This window comes from Scyliorhinus canicula, chromosome 17, assembly GCF_902713615.1.
Source record: "Scyliorhinus canicula chromosome 17, sScyCan1.1, whole genome shotgun sequence".
Classification (NCBI taxonomy): Eukaryota; Metazoa; Chordata; class Chondrichthyes; order Carcharhiniformes; family Scyliorhinidae; genus Scyliorhinus; species Scyliorhinus canicula.
The window spans coordinates 85625828-85639358 of record NC_052162.1 but is presented as its reverse complement, the minus strand read 5'-3'; the positions used below and the strand labels follow the sequence as shown (position 1 = coordinate 85639358).

General features: G+C 51.4%; 1 long non-coding RNA gene across 2 annotated transcripts in view; it reads left to right on the top strand.

The window, feature by feature from the left end:
- The first annotated feature begins 1924 nt into the window (after positions 1-1924).
- The window catches only part of LOC119951283, a 284359-nt gene continuing 272752 nt past the window's right edge, over positions 1925-13531 (top strand). For both annotated transcript variants that reach the window (XR_005457580.1, XR_005457579.1), the window contains exon 1: positions 1925-2410. This is a non-coding gene — a long non-coding RNA (uncharacterized LOC119951283). The remainder of the gene's footprint in view (positions 2411-13531) is intronic.

Genomic DNA, 13531 nt, shown 5'->3' with positions numbered 1-13531 from the left:
CCTGATTGGAGGGCTGTGACTAGTGGTGTTCTGCAGGGATTAGTGCTGGAACCTATGCTGTTTGTATATATATAAATGATTTGGTGAAAATTATCTGGTCTGATTAGTAAATTTGCAGACGACACAAAGGTTGGTGGAATTGTAGATAGTGATGAGGACTGTCAGAGGATACAGCAGGTATAGATCAGTTGGAGACTTGGGCAGAGAGTTGGCAGATGGAGTTTAATCCGGACAAATGTGAGGTAATACATTTTGGAAGGTCTAATATAGATGAGAAATATACAGTAAATGGTGGAACCCTTAAGAGTATTGATAGGCAGAGGATCTGGGTGTATAGGTCCACAGGTCACTGAAAGTGGCAACGCAGGTGGAAAAGATAGTCAAGAAGTTATACGACATAGAACATAGAACAGTACAACACTGTACAGGCCCTTCAGCCCACGATGCCGTGCCGACCATTATCCTAATCTAAGATCAACCTAACCTACACCCCTTCAATTTACTGCTGTCCATGTGCCTGTCCAAGAGTCGCTTAAATGTCCCCAATGACTCTGACTCCACCACCTCTGCTGGCAGTGCATTCCACACACCCACCACTCTCTGTGTAAAGAACCTACCTCTGACATCTCCCCTATACCTTCCTCCAATCACCTTAAAATTATGTTCCTTTGCTTAAGGCATGCTTGCCTTCATTGGCCGGAGATTTGAGTATAAAAATTGGCAAGTCATGCTGCAGCTGTATAGAACCTTAGTTAAGCCACACTTGGAATATAGTGTTCAATTTTGCTCACCACACTACCAGGAGGATGCGGAGGCTTTGGAGAGGTGACAGAAGAGGTTTACCAGGATGTTGCCTGATATGGAGGGCATTAGTTATGAGGAGAGGTTGGATAAATTTGATTTATTCTCACTGGAACAATGGAGGTTGAGGGGCGACCTGATAGAAGTCTACAAAATTATGAGAGGCATGGACAGAGTGGATAGTCAGAAGCTTTTTCCCAGGGTGGAAGAGTCAATTACTAGGGGACATAAGTTTAAGGTGCGAGGGGCAAAGTTTAGAGGAGCTGTGTGAGGGAAGTTTATCACACAGAGAGTAGTGGGTGTCTGGAACTCGCTGCCTGAGGAGGTGGTGGAAGGAGGTACAATAGTGACCTATAAGGGATGTCCTAACAATTACATGAATAAAATGGGAATACAGAGATACAGACCCCGGAGTGCAGAACGTTTTAGGTTCAACGGGTAGCATGGTTAGCGCAGGCTTGGAGGGCCGAAGGGCCCGTTCCCGTGCTATACTTTTCATTGTTCTTTGTTATCAATTAGGGATGGACAATAAATGCTGGTCCAGCCAGCAATGCCCATTTTCCTTGAAGGAACAAAAAATCCTGAACCACAACCTTCATCTTAAACTGTCACAGTCTGTGTAGTGAATGTGCACATACAGTGCTGTTAAGGAAAGGAGTGACAGGACAGTGAAGGAATGGTCATATAATTCCATATCAGGATGGTGCATGATTTGGAGGAGAACTTGTGTTCCAATGCATTTGCTATCCTTATCTTTTTAGGAAGTAGAGGGTGTTAAGGAAGACTTAGCAGATTGTTTTGGTGCATCCTGTCGATACTCACTGCAGCTATGGCAAACCAGTGAGGTGAAGCGAGGGAAACATACAAACCAGTGAGTAAGATGGAAAGTAGGCGATTGATTGAGTTGAGGGGCATAACTGGAAAAAGCTCCTCTGCAAATAGTGGGAAGGCTGGACTATCTGAGTGCATTTTCTTCTGTACGAGGAACAAAGAAAGACAAAACATATCCTGCAGAGGGCCTCATCAGACCTGTGTGTGCTGTCAGGGCGCACAACGGATCATCTGAGCACAGCCATTTCATGACTAACAATGCACACGGCTCAAGAAACAGACGTTCAACCAAAAGAGGATATTTGAAAAATATAATCTGAAGTGACCATCGAAAGATCACCTTCGGCCTTGAAAAATTAGCACTTTCTTGGTGGATGCTGAACTATAAAATTGATCAGTCTGAAGCATTCAGACCATAAGGTCAAAATAATTTGGAAGCAGAGGCTGCAGGCATTTTATTTTTAAATATTGATTCCTGAGGGTTCAGTCAGGTAGAAGACGGTTGATAAGCCCGGTCCCTCAGTGTTGGACGCTGACAGTTACATGAATGCTCAGTTACCCATGATTCCTGAAATCGGGCAACAACCTATTTTTACAGTTGACCCTGGCCTTAAAGCATGATGTCCTACTTCACAGAAAAAGAGAAAAATGCTACCATCGCTCAGCGAACGTCAATAGAGACTGAAAAACATGAGCTCATCGTGCTTCAGATTGCCGACCTATCCTCAGAAGCAATGAAGGTACCTTGAATCACCTCTTCCGGTTTTAATAGAAGCAGGTCAGTAGGCTGCAGTGAACGGCCAATCCATTCTCGATAATGTTTAAAATATTTTAAAGAGGTTGTTATGCGTATGTTTTATTGCGACTTTTAATTTTAAGACCGTGCAGATTGGGTCCCCCAACAACTTCAAATCCTTCTAAAAATGTGGAGAGGGATTATCCGTTTGAGAGACTAAGGGGGGGATTCTCCGTTGTCTGACGCTGAAATTGCGGAATGCGATTGGGTAGAGAATAGATTCTGACGCTAAAATCGCGGCGGGCGCGACTTGACGTCAGATCAGAATTCTCCGTCACCTTGACAGTGACATCAATGTGGGCCAAAACGCACGTACAGTAAACACCGTTTGCATGCGTTAGCTGGCCTGACCTGGTATTCTCCAGGGCCTCCACTATGCTCCACCTCCGATGGACCGAGTTTACGTTGGCGGTTCACTTGTGCTTTTAAAAATCGTGAAACCGGTGTTGTGGCTGCTGAGGGAGAGAGAGGGAGTATGGAAACTGTCCAACATCTCCATGGTTTGCTGACAGTTTTTCCGCTGGCCAGGGGGCTTCACTAGGGCCTAGGGGTAATTGCGGGGGGTGGCCAGGAGGTGGGCTGTGGGGTCGGGGTGGACGAACATGTGCCATTGCCACAGTCGGCAAGGCAGGCATGAAATGAAAATCGCTTATTGTCACGAGTAGGCTTCAATGAAGTTACTGTGAAAAGCCACTAGTCGGCACATTCCGGCGCCTGTCCGGGGAGGCTGGTACGGGAATCGAACCGTGCTGCTGGCCTGCTTGGTCTGCTTTAAAAGCCAGCGATTTAGCCCAGTGAGCTAAACCAGCCCCAGTGAGCTAAACCAGGCATGCAGCTGCGCACACCGCTAACAGTCCACTTTGAACTTAGGGCCACAGGTCGTATGGGTATACCCCCCCAGGGCACACCCCCGGATATCCTCTGACCCCAGTCGACCCATCAGCTGTATGGGTGCGCTCCAGCACAACCCGTGCCACCTTGTTGGCTGGGATGAGTGTGTGTGGGGATTGTAATGTGTATATGCAGCTGCAGCATGTCAGCCTCCTGAGTGTCAATCACTGACCTGGCGAGTCCCGCACCGATTTTCATTGGAATCGATTGTGTTCCACGTGGCGCACCGGTACTAACCCATCCATAGTTGCTGAAATGGTGCAGGTTTGCCGGCAATTTTGCTGTTATGAAAGTCCACAAATTTTGCTTCTGCATCAATACTTAGGGCGAGATTCTCTATTTCCCATCCACGATTTCGTAATCAGCGATCGGGTGGAGAATCCCTTTTTACGACAAAATCAGGGACGGCGCTTGTTTTACGCAGCTTTCGCATGCTCCGCTCCCTCCAAATGGCATCATCGCGGCTGTGCGCCGCATGCTGTTGGGACGGCCTCAGGGCGTCACCTGAAGGCCCTCCCACAATGTGTGGTTCCAGCCGTGCGGGAACCTGGCGTGGTGACTGTGTCCAGCGTCGACACAGTCGGGCAGGAGCCGTGCTGTGGCCGGGGGGCTTCCACGAGGGCTGGGGGTACTAGTGGGGGTTGGCCAGCGAGTGGCGGGGGTCTCCAGGGGGCACTATGTGCCAGGTCGGGTCCACGCACGGCCGGTGCCATGGTGTAAGGCGCGACCGCTGCAGGTTGCCGCTGTGTGCATGCGTGGCCATGGACCCGGCAATTCTCCATACGTTTATTTTGGGTGTTTTATGTGGTGCGGCTGCTAGGTCCTCACCGATCGCAGCATCGGTGAGGGGGCGCCGCCGACTTTTTCCACATAAAACGCCACAAATCCTCCCTACTTAGCCTCTGAATCAGAGAATCTGGCCCTTAGTCTAAGAAACGGAGAATCCCACTCTAAGTGTTGACGCCGGGACAGAATGGGGGGTGTTCTGCGGTCCCGATGGGGGTGTGACTGCCAGAGTAATTGAGGACATGCAAATGGACCAGCAATCGAGCCATTTAAAACTAGTGCAATTGCGCCATCACCGGAGTTGCTGGGGTTGGGATTGGTGCTGGAGAGCCTGACAAGCTGGAACTGCATACAAGCACTTCACTCTCCACACACTCTCATTCCAACCAAGACGATGGCACCACAGAGACTGCCCCCTGAGGGTCGCAATCGCAGAGCTGGAGATATTGCTCGATGCTGTGGGGAAGAGGCTGGACACCCTCTTCCCTGGAGTTGGGAAGAAGGCTGCCTCCTCCGCCGAGGTCAACCGGGCCTGGCCGGAGGTGGCAGAGGTGGTGAGTGTTGTGGGCCACAATGCAAGGACTGCCCAGCAGTGCCGGCAGAAGCTGCACGATCTCCTCAGGACGGCACGCAGGAGTCACCACCTCCGTGCTCCCATCACCACCCCTGTCCCACGTCATGCACGCGCCCCCACCCGCCTCGAGGGTGATCAAACTCCACCCGCTGGCAGCCAGCCGCACCTCACCCTGCACCACATGTCAACACACATAGACCCCACCATGGCTGGTTGCCGTGCCCACACAGGATACTAGCCGAGGACCCCTGGTGCTGCCCGCATCCGAGTGTTTCACACTGTGCATTATCTGACCCCTGAGGAGAAGGCGGCCCACAACCGCCGGGAACGGAGGGAGAAGACTGAATGGGGCCTGTCAGACCTTAGGCTCCTCACAGACATGAAGCAGAGGACCTGGTCAGTGGGGCGGGAGAGCGGGCAGTCGCCGAGACAGACGTCGGCATGGGACAACCAAGTGAGCCGCCAATGAATTGCAATGTCCCGATGCCATGTGAATCATCCTCCCCCCATACCACGCCTACTCTTAATCTCACCATGCGTCTTGACTTTGTCTTTACAGGGCCACATTCTGACAAGACAGACCATCCGGCGTCCCTTGTCCACAGCCACACACACACACAACGTACCAGCCGATGAAGTGCTGGGGAGATGAACATTCGGGGTCCCTCGCCAAAACCGCAACCCGGCAGCACTCCGGGGCAGCTATCCGGGGATGATACCGACCTTCCGTCAGTGCTGTCCCGAGCACCCTCCACCATCCCAGAGACACTCACCTTAGTTTTAGTGAAGATGCACCTGGGACACTCTCTGGTGCGCACGACATACATCAGGTGGAGGTAGGAACCCTGAGGGGGCGGACAGTCGGAGGGCAACCCGTCCCCAGGGACTAGCTGTTGTCCAGACCGATCCTGTCAATGCTGGAGATTCAGACGCAGAGTCGGGGACTACAGGAGGGGTTGTCAGCAACCATCCAGCGCCTGCAGGTGAAGTTGGAGGAGTCTGACTACAAGCAGGAGCAGCGGTTGATGCCGAGAACATGTGCCAACCAGGCCAACACTGAATGGGTTGCGTCCATGGTGGAAGCATTGAGTGCGAGGCTCACAACCATAGGTCAGGATGTCCAAGGCCTGGGGCACACAGTGCTGGTGGTGGCTGAGGCATAAGACAGGGTCACAGGCAGCTACGTACCAGGGCCACATGGACATTGCTGTAACGACCCAGAGCATGGCCCAGTCACAATGGGCCATGGCTGTGGGCATCGAGAGCATTGACTTGGCACTGGCTGACCTGGCGCCATCCCAGAGGGATGTGACACAGTCCCAGAGGGAACATGGCCCAGTCCCTGTGCCCCATGGCCGTAAGCATGGAGACACTGGTCGATAAGGGAGCGGGCCTCCAGGACTGGCCGCTCTAGGTGTTGGCAGATCCCCCGGAGCTCGCTTCGGCCGCACCCATGTTCCAAGAGGTATCCCGGGGTCCATTGGGCACCCCGACAGAGGAGGAGGTGGTGGGCCATGCCGGTGACTCCCGCAGGGGATGTGCTGGAACACCGCAGGGCCTCTGATCCCCCCCCCCCTCCAACCTGTTCTTAGCGCAACCGATGGGCAACGGGCAGAACCACCTGTGACAGATGGAAGATTGATGAGCCCACCTTGGCCCGGTTGCTCCAGAGGAAGGCTGCCAAAGGGTACCCAGATCACAGAGTGGAATACGCAGCAGGCCGCATTCACATCTGATTCACCTCCTGGGGGACGACCAAGATGGAACATTAGGACACATAAGATTAGAAAGGCAGACACCAGTTAATTTGGCACAGGTGAAGCACACAGGTTAGCGTTAGGGGCCAGGGCACAAAACATTTGTGAAACGCAATAAACACCTGTTCACGACATTCCGAACTGCCCTGGTCCTCTGTCCGAAGGGGGTGTGATAGGGGGAATGTGGTTGTTGGTGGTGTGGGGTGTGGGTGTTGGAGAAAAGTACGGGATAGGGCCCCCAGGACAGTCCGACTTTCTCCCTGGAGTCGCCCTCGAAGGCGGCACGGGACTGAGCCAGAGATGTTGAGTGATCCATCACCACTCACCATCCCCAGAACCAGGCCCCCGCACTGGACCCAATTCCCACCCTGGCCTCCCCTGAAGATCTGTGGACCTGTGCGATGGAATCGCCAGCAGGCATGCAGGTAGCACCTGGGCGGACAGTGGAATGCGGCATGCACGCTGCCTGGTTATTGGGCACAGGCAATAATGATGTGCAGCCAGTGGTCACATGTTCATGGAGCCGAAGTCCTTCCAGTTTGTGAAGGGTACCGCCTCAAACAAAGGTGCTCGTCGGGGGACATAGGTCCCAGCAATCACCCCCTGGCCTTGGGCAACCCAGCGATGGCGATGAATTCCACTTCCCTGGCAACTTGGTGGGCTTGGTCCGCATTGAGGTTTATATAGTGCGCCACCTGGGCATATAAGGCATCCGTGCTGGTGTGGATGCACCTGTGTACAGAGGTCAGGGAGATCCCAGACAGGTCCCCACTAGGCACCTGGAAGGACCCGGTGGTGTAGAGGTTCAGGCCGACCATCACCTTGGCAGCCACCGGGAGTAGGTGTTCTCTCCCATACCCCCATGTTTCCAGGATGCCACATGGTCTCCCTGCTCATCCGTAGCCATCGGAAACACGCTCGGTTCAGCAGGTCCTTGAATGACAGACAATGCCGATGTACACAAGGCCTGGTGCGGCACACCCTTCCCACCTCCTCCTCCTCGGCCTGCTCGACGGCCAGCTCTCCAGCCTCACCACCTGGCCCCTGCTCCTCCGGGGCAGGCTCCTGTTCTACAGGGTCCTGCCCGAGAAGCTCCAGTTCGTTCAGCCTCAGTACATCCTCAAGGGCTGCCATGGGCAGGCAGATGCCAACCATTCATCGCTGAACTCTGTAATCCATTGTCTGCAGGGGGTAAAGGGTAGACATGTTAGCATGGAAGGGCAGCACAGTGGCACAGTGGTTAGCATTGCTGCCTCATGGCCCTGAGGTCCCAGGTTCGATCCCGGCTCTGGGTCACTGCCTATGTGGAGTTTACACATTCTCCCCGTGTTTGCGTGGGTTTCCATAGACCACAGAATTTACAGTGCAGAAGGAGGCCATTTGGCCCATCGAGTATGCACCGGATCTTGGAAAGCAAACCCTAATTCCACCCTATCCCCTCCCAATCCACAACTCCACCCTATCCCCACCCAACACTAATGGCAATTTTGGACACTAAGGGCAATTTAACATGGCCAATACACCTAACTTGCACATATTTGGACTGTGGGAGGAAAGCGGAGCACCCGGAGGAAACCCACGCACACACGGGGAGGATGTGCAGACTCCACACAGACAGTGACCCAAGCCGGAAATCGAACCTGGGACCTTGGAGCTGTGAAGCAATTGGGCTAACCACTATGCCACATTGCTGCCCCCACCCCCACAACCCAAAGATGTGCAGGGTAGGTGGATTGGCCATGCTAAATTGCCCCTTAATTGGAAAAAAATGAATTGGTACTCTAAATTTATTTTAAAAAACAAGACATGTTATCATGGTGAGTACTCCCGTGACCATCCAGGTCCAACTGGCTACATGGTGATCCAGGCCTGCACTGCAGCCGCCGTCCTCACATGTCGTCGTCCCCTCACTCCCCTCCCCCCCCTCCTAATTCTACCCCCACCCCCAGTCGTTTCCCCTTGACACTTTGCCTTCTGCACCATACCCCTGGCCTCATCGGTGCCTGGCACCGGAGGGCCTCCAAACCCACCACCCATCCCTGCTGGCAGAGGTACTGGTGACTGCTACCACTCATGCCAGTTATTCGCTCTGCGGCCCCTGTCCTGTGCCCTCCTGTGGGGTTTACTGTGGGTGCCTCCTTGGGTGGGTTATGTAATACCACGCCAGCAGGTTGGCACCTGGTTGTGGGGTGGGACGGTCATCGTGTGCCACTGACCAGCTCCATGCTGCGTGGCATGCCGACAGATGGGGGCTGGGCGAGGGTGTGGCCATCTGTTTGGACCGTAGTTGGGGTGGCCGTGGGTCCTATGCGCGATGCTTTGGTTATACCGACATGTCTGTGGGCAGGATGGAGAGGCGCAGGGATGCAGAGAGCAGGCAGGGCTTGGTGACGGCATGTAGTACCACAGGGTGGCCAAGCTGATCGTGCCACTGGTAGGGCATCTGCCCTGAGAGGGGCACTGTGCCAGGGTGGGTGCCAATGGCCACAGTGCATGTGTCCGCTGTTTGGGGTGCACTCTGCACATACCCCTGATCCCCCTGCAGTGGGGCAGCGCCTCGGATGGGTGCATTGAGGGGTGCCAGCACCTGGTGGGCCACTGGCTTCGCTGGACCATGCCATCCCATTGATAGGTCGGCTGAGGTCTGGGGATTCTGAGGCAGGTGGCCTGGGTGGGGGGAGGGGGTTAGCGCTCTGCGCATTTACCGGACACAGTGGGCAGTCAACGGAGTGCGCAGCCAGGTAACTGCCTTGCGAACTGTGGCAATGGTGGTCTGTGCCCGGACACCCGGGCCCCACAGTCCATCTCCAGGTTGCCCTCCGCTACTCCCACAGGCCCTGGCAGTGCCGCCCAGCTGGCAACACAACTGTCAGTCCACTGTTGCAGTTTTTGACACTTTTGGGACCTCCTGTCTCTCCCTCAGCAGCCATGACGTCCAGACCCCGCTTTTCAATACCACAAGTGAACCGCACTGGCGTCACATCCACCTGCGAGGGGTGAGGCTGGAAGGTACTGGGTCAAGCCCGTTAATGATATGTTAACGTATGTTACTGTACGTTGTATATGACCACACTGGGGCAGGAAGTAGAACTTTTTCACGCCGCCATCGAGGCAGCAGAGCAAGGCAGTCCATTTGGCACCTGACATCAACCTCGATTTTCAGCTGAAGCCTGATTCTCCACCCGATCGCAATTCTGGCATCTCTGAACAGAGATTCCACCCTGTGGTGTCCAATACTCCAGTTGAGGCCAAATCAATGTTTTAAACAGCTTAATCGTAGCCTCCTTGCTTTTGTACTTCATGCTTCTATTTGTAAAGCGTAGCTCCCCATTGATCATTTTACCCACCTTCTTAACCTGATCTTCCACCTTCATTGATTTGTGCACATATAACCCCAGGTCTCTATTCCTGCAGTAGAATTGTAGCTATTATTTTATATTGCCTCTCCTCATTCTTCCTCCAGGTCCAATTCTCTACCCACATCTAGTGTTGCACTAAGGTAGACTTTCATACATGGGGCAGGATTCTCCGAGCCCACACCGGGTCGAAGAGTCGGCGGAGGGACGCGCAAATTCCACCACGGCGCTACGCTGCCGGGCTGCCGATTCTCCGGTCGCCAGAGAGTCGGCGCCAATCGCTCTGGCACAGCCGCCACGAAGCCGGTCATTGCCATTGAAAGTGGCCCCCGTGGTGATTCTGTGCGCTCGATGGGCCGTGTGCCTGCCGGCGTCATTTGAGTATGGTCCAACCCGGTGGGACCTCGGCGCTCTGGCTGCGGGGGCCATCCTGTGGGGTGGGGGGCCTCCACGGTGGGCAGGTGCACTAATTCCGCGCTGGGCCCCTGTAGGGCTCCGCCATGTTGCCCGCGGGCCGGCGCAGAGATGGCCGTGGCGCCCATGCGCGGACCCGCGCCGGCCCTGTAGGACTGGCTTTCGGTGCCAGAGCAGCGCACTGCACTCCGGTGCCGTTCCAGCCCTGAAGAAGGGAAGAATGACTGGGCCTGAAGGCCCGTTGTCTCCGGGAACACTTGGCCGGGAGTTCGGAGAATCCCGGCCCATAGATATAGACATAGAATTTACAGTGCAGAAGGAGGCCATTCGGCACCCTCGAGTCTGCACTCGGCTCTTGGAAAGAGCACCCTACCCAAGGTCCACACCTCCACCCTATCCCCATACCCAGTAACCACCCCCCCCCCCCCCCCACCCCCCCTCCAACACTAAGGGCAATTTTGGACATTAAGGGCAATTTAGCATGGTCAATCCACCTAACCTGCACATCTTTGGATAGAATCGGTACAGTGCAGTAGGAGGCCATTCGACACATTTAGTCTGCACCGATCCTACCTAGCCCCACTCCCCCCACCCTATCTCTGCAACCTGACCTACACATCTTCGGACACAAAAGAGAAGTTAATAAATCTGGAGAAAAAAGTCACGGTTGTGGAGCAGAGTAATAATTTCGATAAATTCAAGAACGTGTCAAGAAGGACATAGTTTATTAACAAAATAATTTGCTTAACAACAATTAACAGGCATTAGCAACTAAGGTCACTGGGGGGGGGGGGGGGTGGAATTGCAGAAATGTTAAAATTATAAATGGTTTATTTGAATGCATGAAGCATTTGTACAAAAATATAAATGATAATGGCACAAATAGAGAAAAATATGTTTTGAACCAATAGCCATAACTGCTTTTGAAATTAATTCATGGGATGTGGGCATCGCTAACTAGGCGAACATTTATTGTCCATCCTTAATAGACCTTGAGAAGGTGGAGGTGAGTTGCCTTCTTGAACCAACTAAACTAAAGGCTTTTCACAATAACTTAATTGCAGTGATAATGTAAGCCTACTTGTGACAATAAAGATTGTCAGAAACCACATTGACAAAGTTGGAGGACAAGTTAATAGGTTGTATTGAAGACAATTTTAGGAACCAATAGAGACAAGGCTACTTGGGATGACATGGTAGCACAGTGGTTAGCACTGTTGCTTCACAGCGCCAGGGTCCCAAGTTCGATTCCGGCTTGGGTCACTATCTGCGGAGTCTGCACGTTCTCCCCGTGTCTGCGAGGGTTTCCTCTGGGTGCTCCTGTTTCCTCCCACAAGTCCCAAAAGACGTGCAGTTAGGTAATTTGGTCATTCTGAATTCTCCCTCAGTGTATCCGAGCAGGAGCCGGAGTGTGGCGACTCGGGGCTTTTCACAGTAACTTTATTGCAGTGTTAATGTAAGCTTACTTGTGACATTAATAAAGATTATTATTATTATTATTAAGATTGTTATTAATATTTTGGATCTAGTGTCATGAGACAAGATTAATTATAATTGTGCAGTCCAGGATTCTCTGGGGAAGAATGATCATAATATCATGGAATCTCATAGTAAATTTGAGAGTGACGAGGTTATGCATGAAAATGGAGTCTTAAATTTAAGAAAAACAGCTGCATGGATTTGAGGGATGAGTTCGCTATGGTAGATCAGGAAATTAGAATAAAAGATATGCTGGCAGATAAACAATGACAATGCATTTAAAGGCATAGTTCATAATTCTCAGCAAATATACAATCCATTATGGAATAAAGTCCCACTGGAAAAGTTGATCAACCATGGCTAACTAGAGAAGTTAAGGATAGTACTAGACTAAAGGACAATGTTGCTGAAAAGGAAGCTTGTCAGGAAAGGATAACCAGGAAATTGATTAAGAGGGTTAAAATAGGAGACCAAACCAACATGAATTACAAAGAGCTTTTCCAACTAAATAAAAAGGAAAGAGAATAGCGTGAATCTCTCAGTAGCCAGGCCTGGAGAAATTATGAAGAGGAACGAGGAAATGGCAAAGATGTTAAACTAATCTGTTGTATCTGTCTTTACAATAAAATGTGTGGATCCAAGAGCCTAAAGAGAGTGTGGAACTAAATTATTTAATATTAGTAAAGAAAAATGCTGGAGAAATTAACAGGACTAAAAGTTGACCAATCCCCAGAATTTTTGGGTTTTGCAAGAGGTGGTTGCAGAGAGACTGCATGCATTGCTTTTGATCTCCAATATTCCCTGGATTCTGGAATCATCCCATGGTTTGGAAAACAGCAAGTATACAATTGCTGTTCAAGAAAATGGGGTGGGGGGAGAGGGGGGGGGGGGGGGGGGGGGGGTGGGGGGGGGGGGGGGGAGAGAGAGAGAGAGAGAGAGAGAACTGGGCGCTAAAGACTAGTTAGCCTGACATCAGTAGCAGTGTAACTGCTGGAATCTATTTCTTAGGAAGGGCAATTCAACATTTCAAAGGTCATAATCTAATTGGACAGAATAAACAGGGTTTTATGAATTATAAAATGACAAATCTGAATTTTTGGAGGGTCTGATCAAAAAGGTCAATATAGAGGGGGATGTCGTGTATATTTGGATATTCCGAAGGCATTCAATAAGGTGCCATACAAAATTTTGTTGCACAAGATTAAACTCATGGGATTGGGAGTAATATCAACATGGACTAAGGATTTGTTCATTGATAGAAAATAGTAGGAATGTTTGGAACGACAGGGAGTGGTGTAAGAGTCAGTGCCTAGGGCTGTATGATTTACAATCAATAACAATGCTCAATTATTGCCAGGGGAGGGCAAGAGTCCTATCCATTAACACCTCAGTTTCATGGGCACAACTACATTTGGCAAACCTTCTACAAACCTCCTCTCCCTCAGGTCACGACCGTCCTAATGATATAGCCATCCATAGTCCCTTTTCAACCAACCAACAAACAATACCCCGGTTCACAGTTTGACCCCTTCTGGTAAAACACCCATTTTAGGATCTTTGATTCGGCTTCATACAGTGTCTTCAAAAACTCTTGTGCTCTTTATAGCAGTAGCTTTTTTGTCTATTTTCTCCGTGTCTGGTCACACTGCCTATTTTGTGTCTTCTCTTCCTTCCTGTTGTTACGGATCACTATTTCTTACTATCCAAGAAAATTACCATTAATCTTTTTACAATTGATCTGGTTCATTAATGCCCTTTAGGGAATGAAATCTGCCATCCTTACCTGTTCTGGCCTACATGTGACTCCAGACCCACAGCAATGTGGTTGACTCTTAAATGCCCTCTC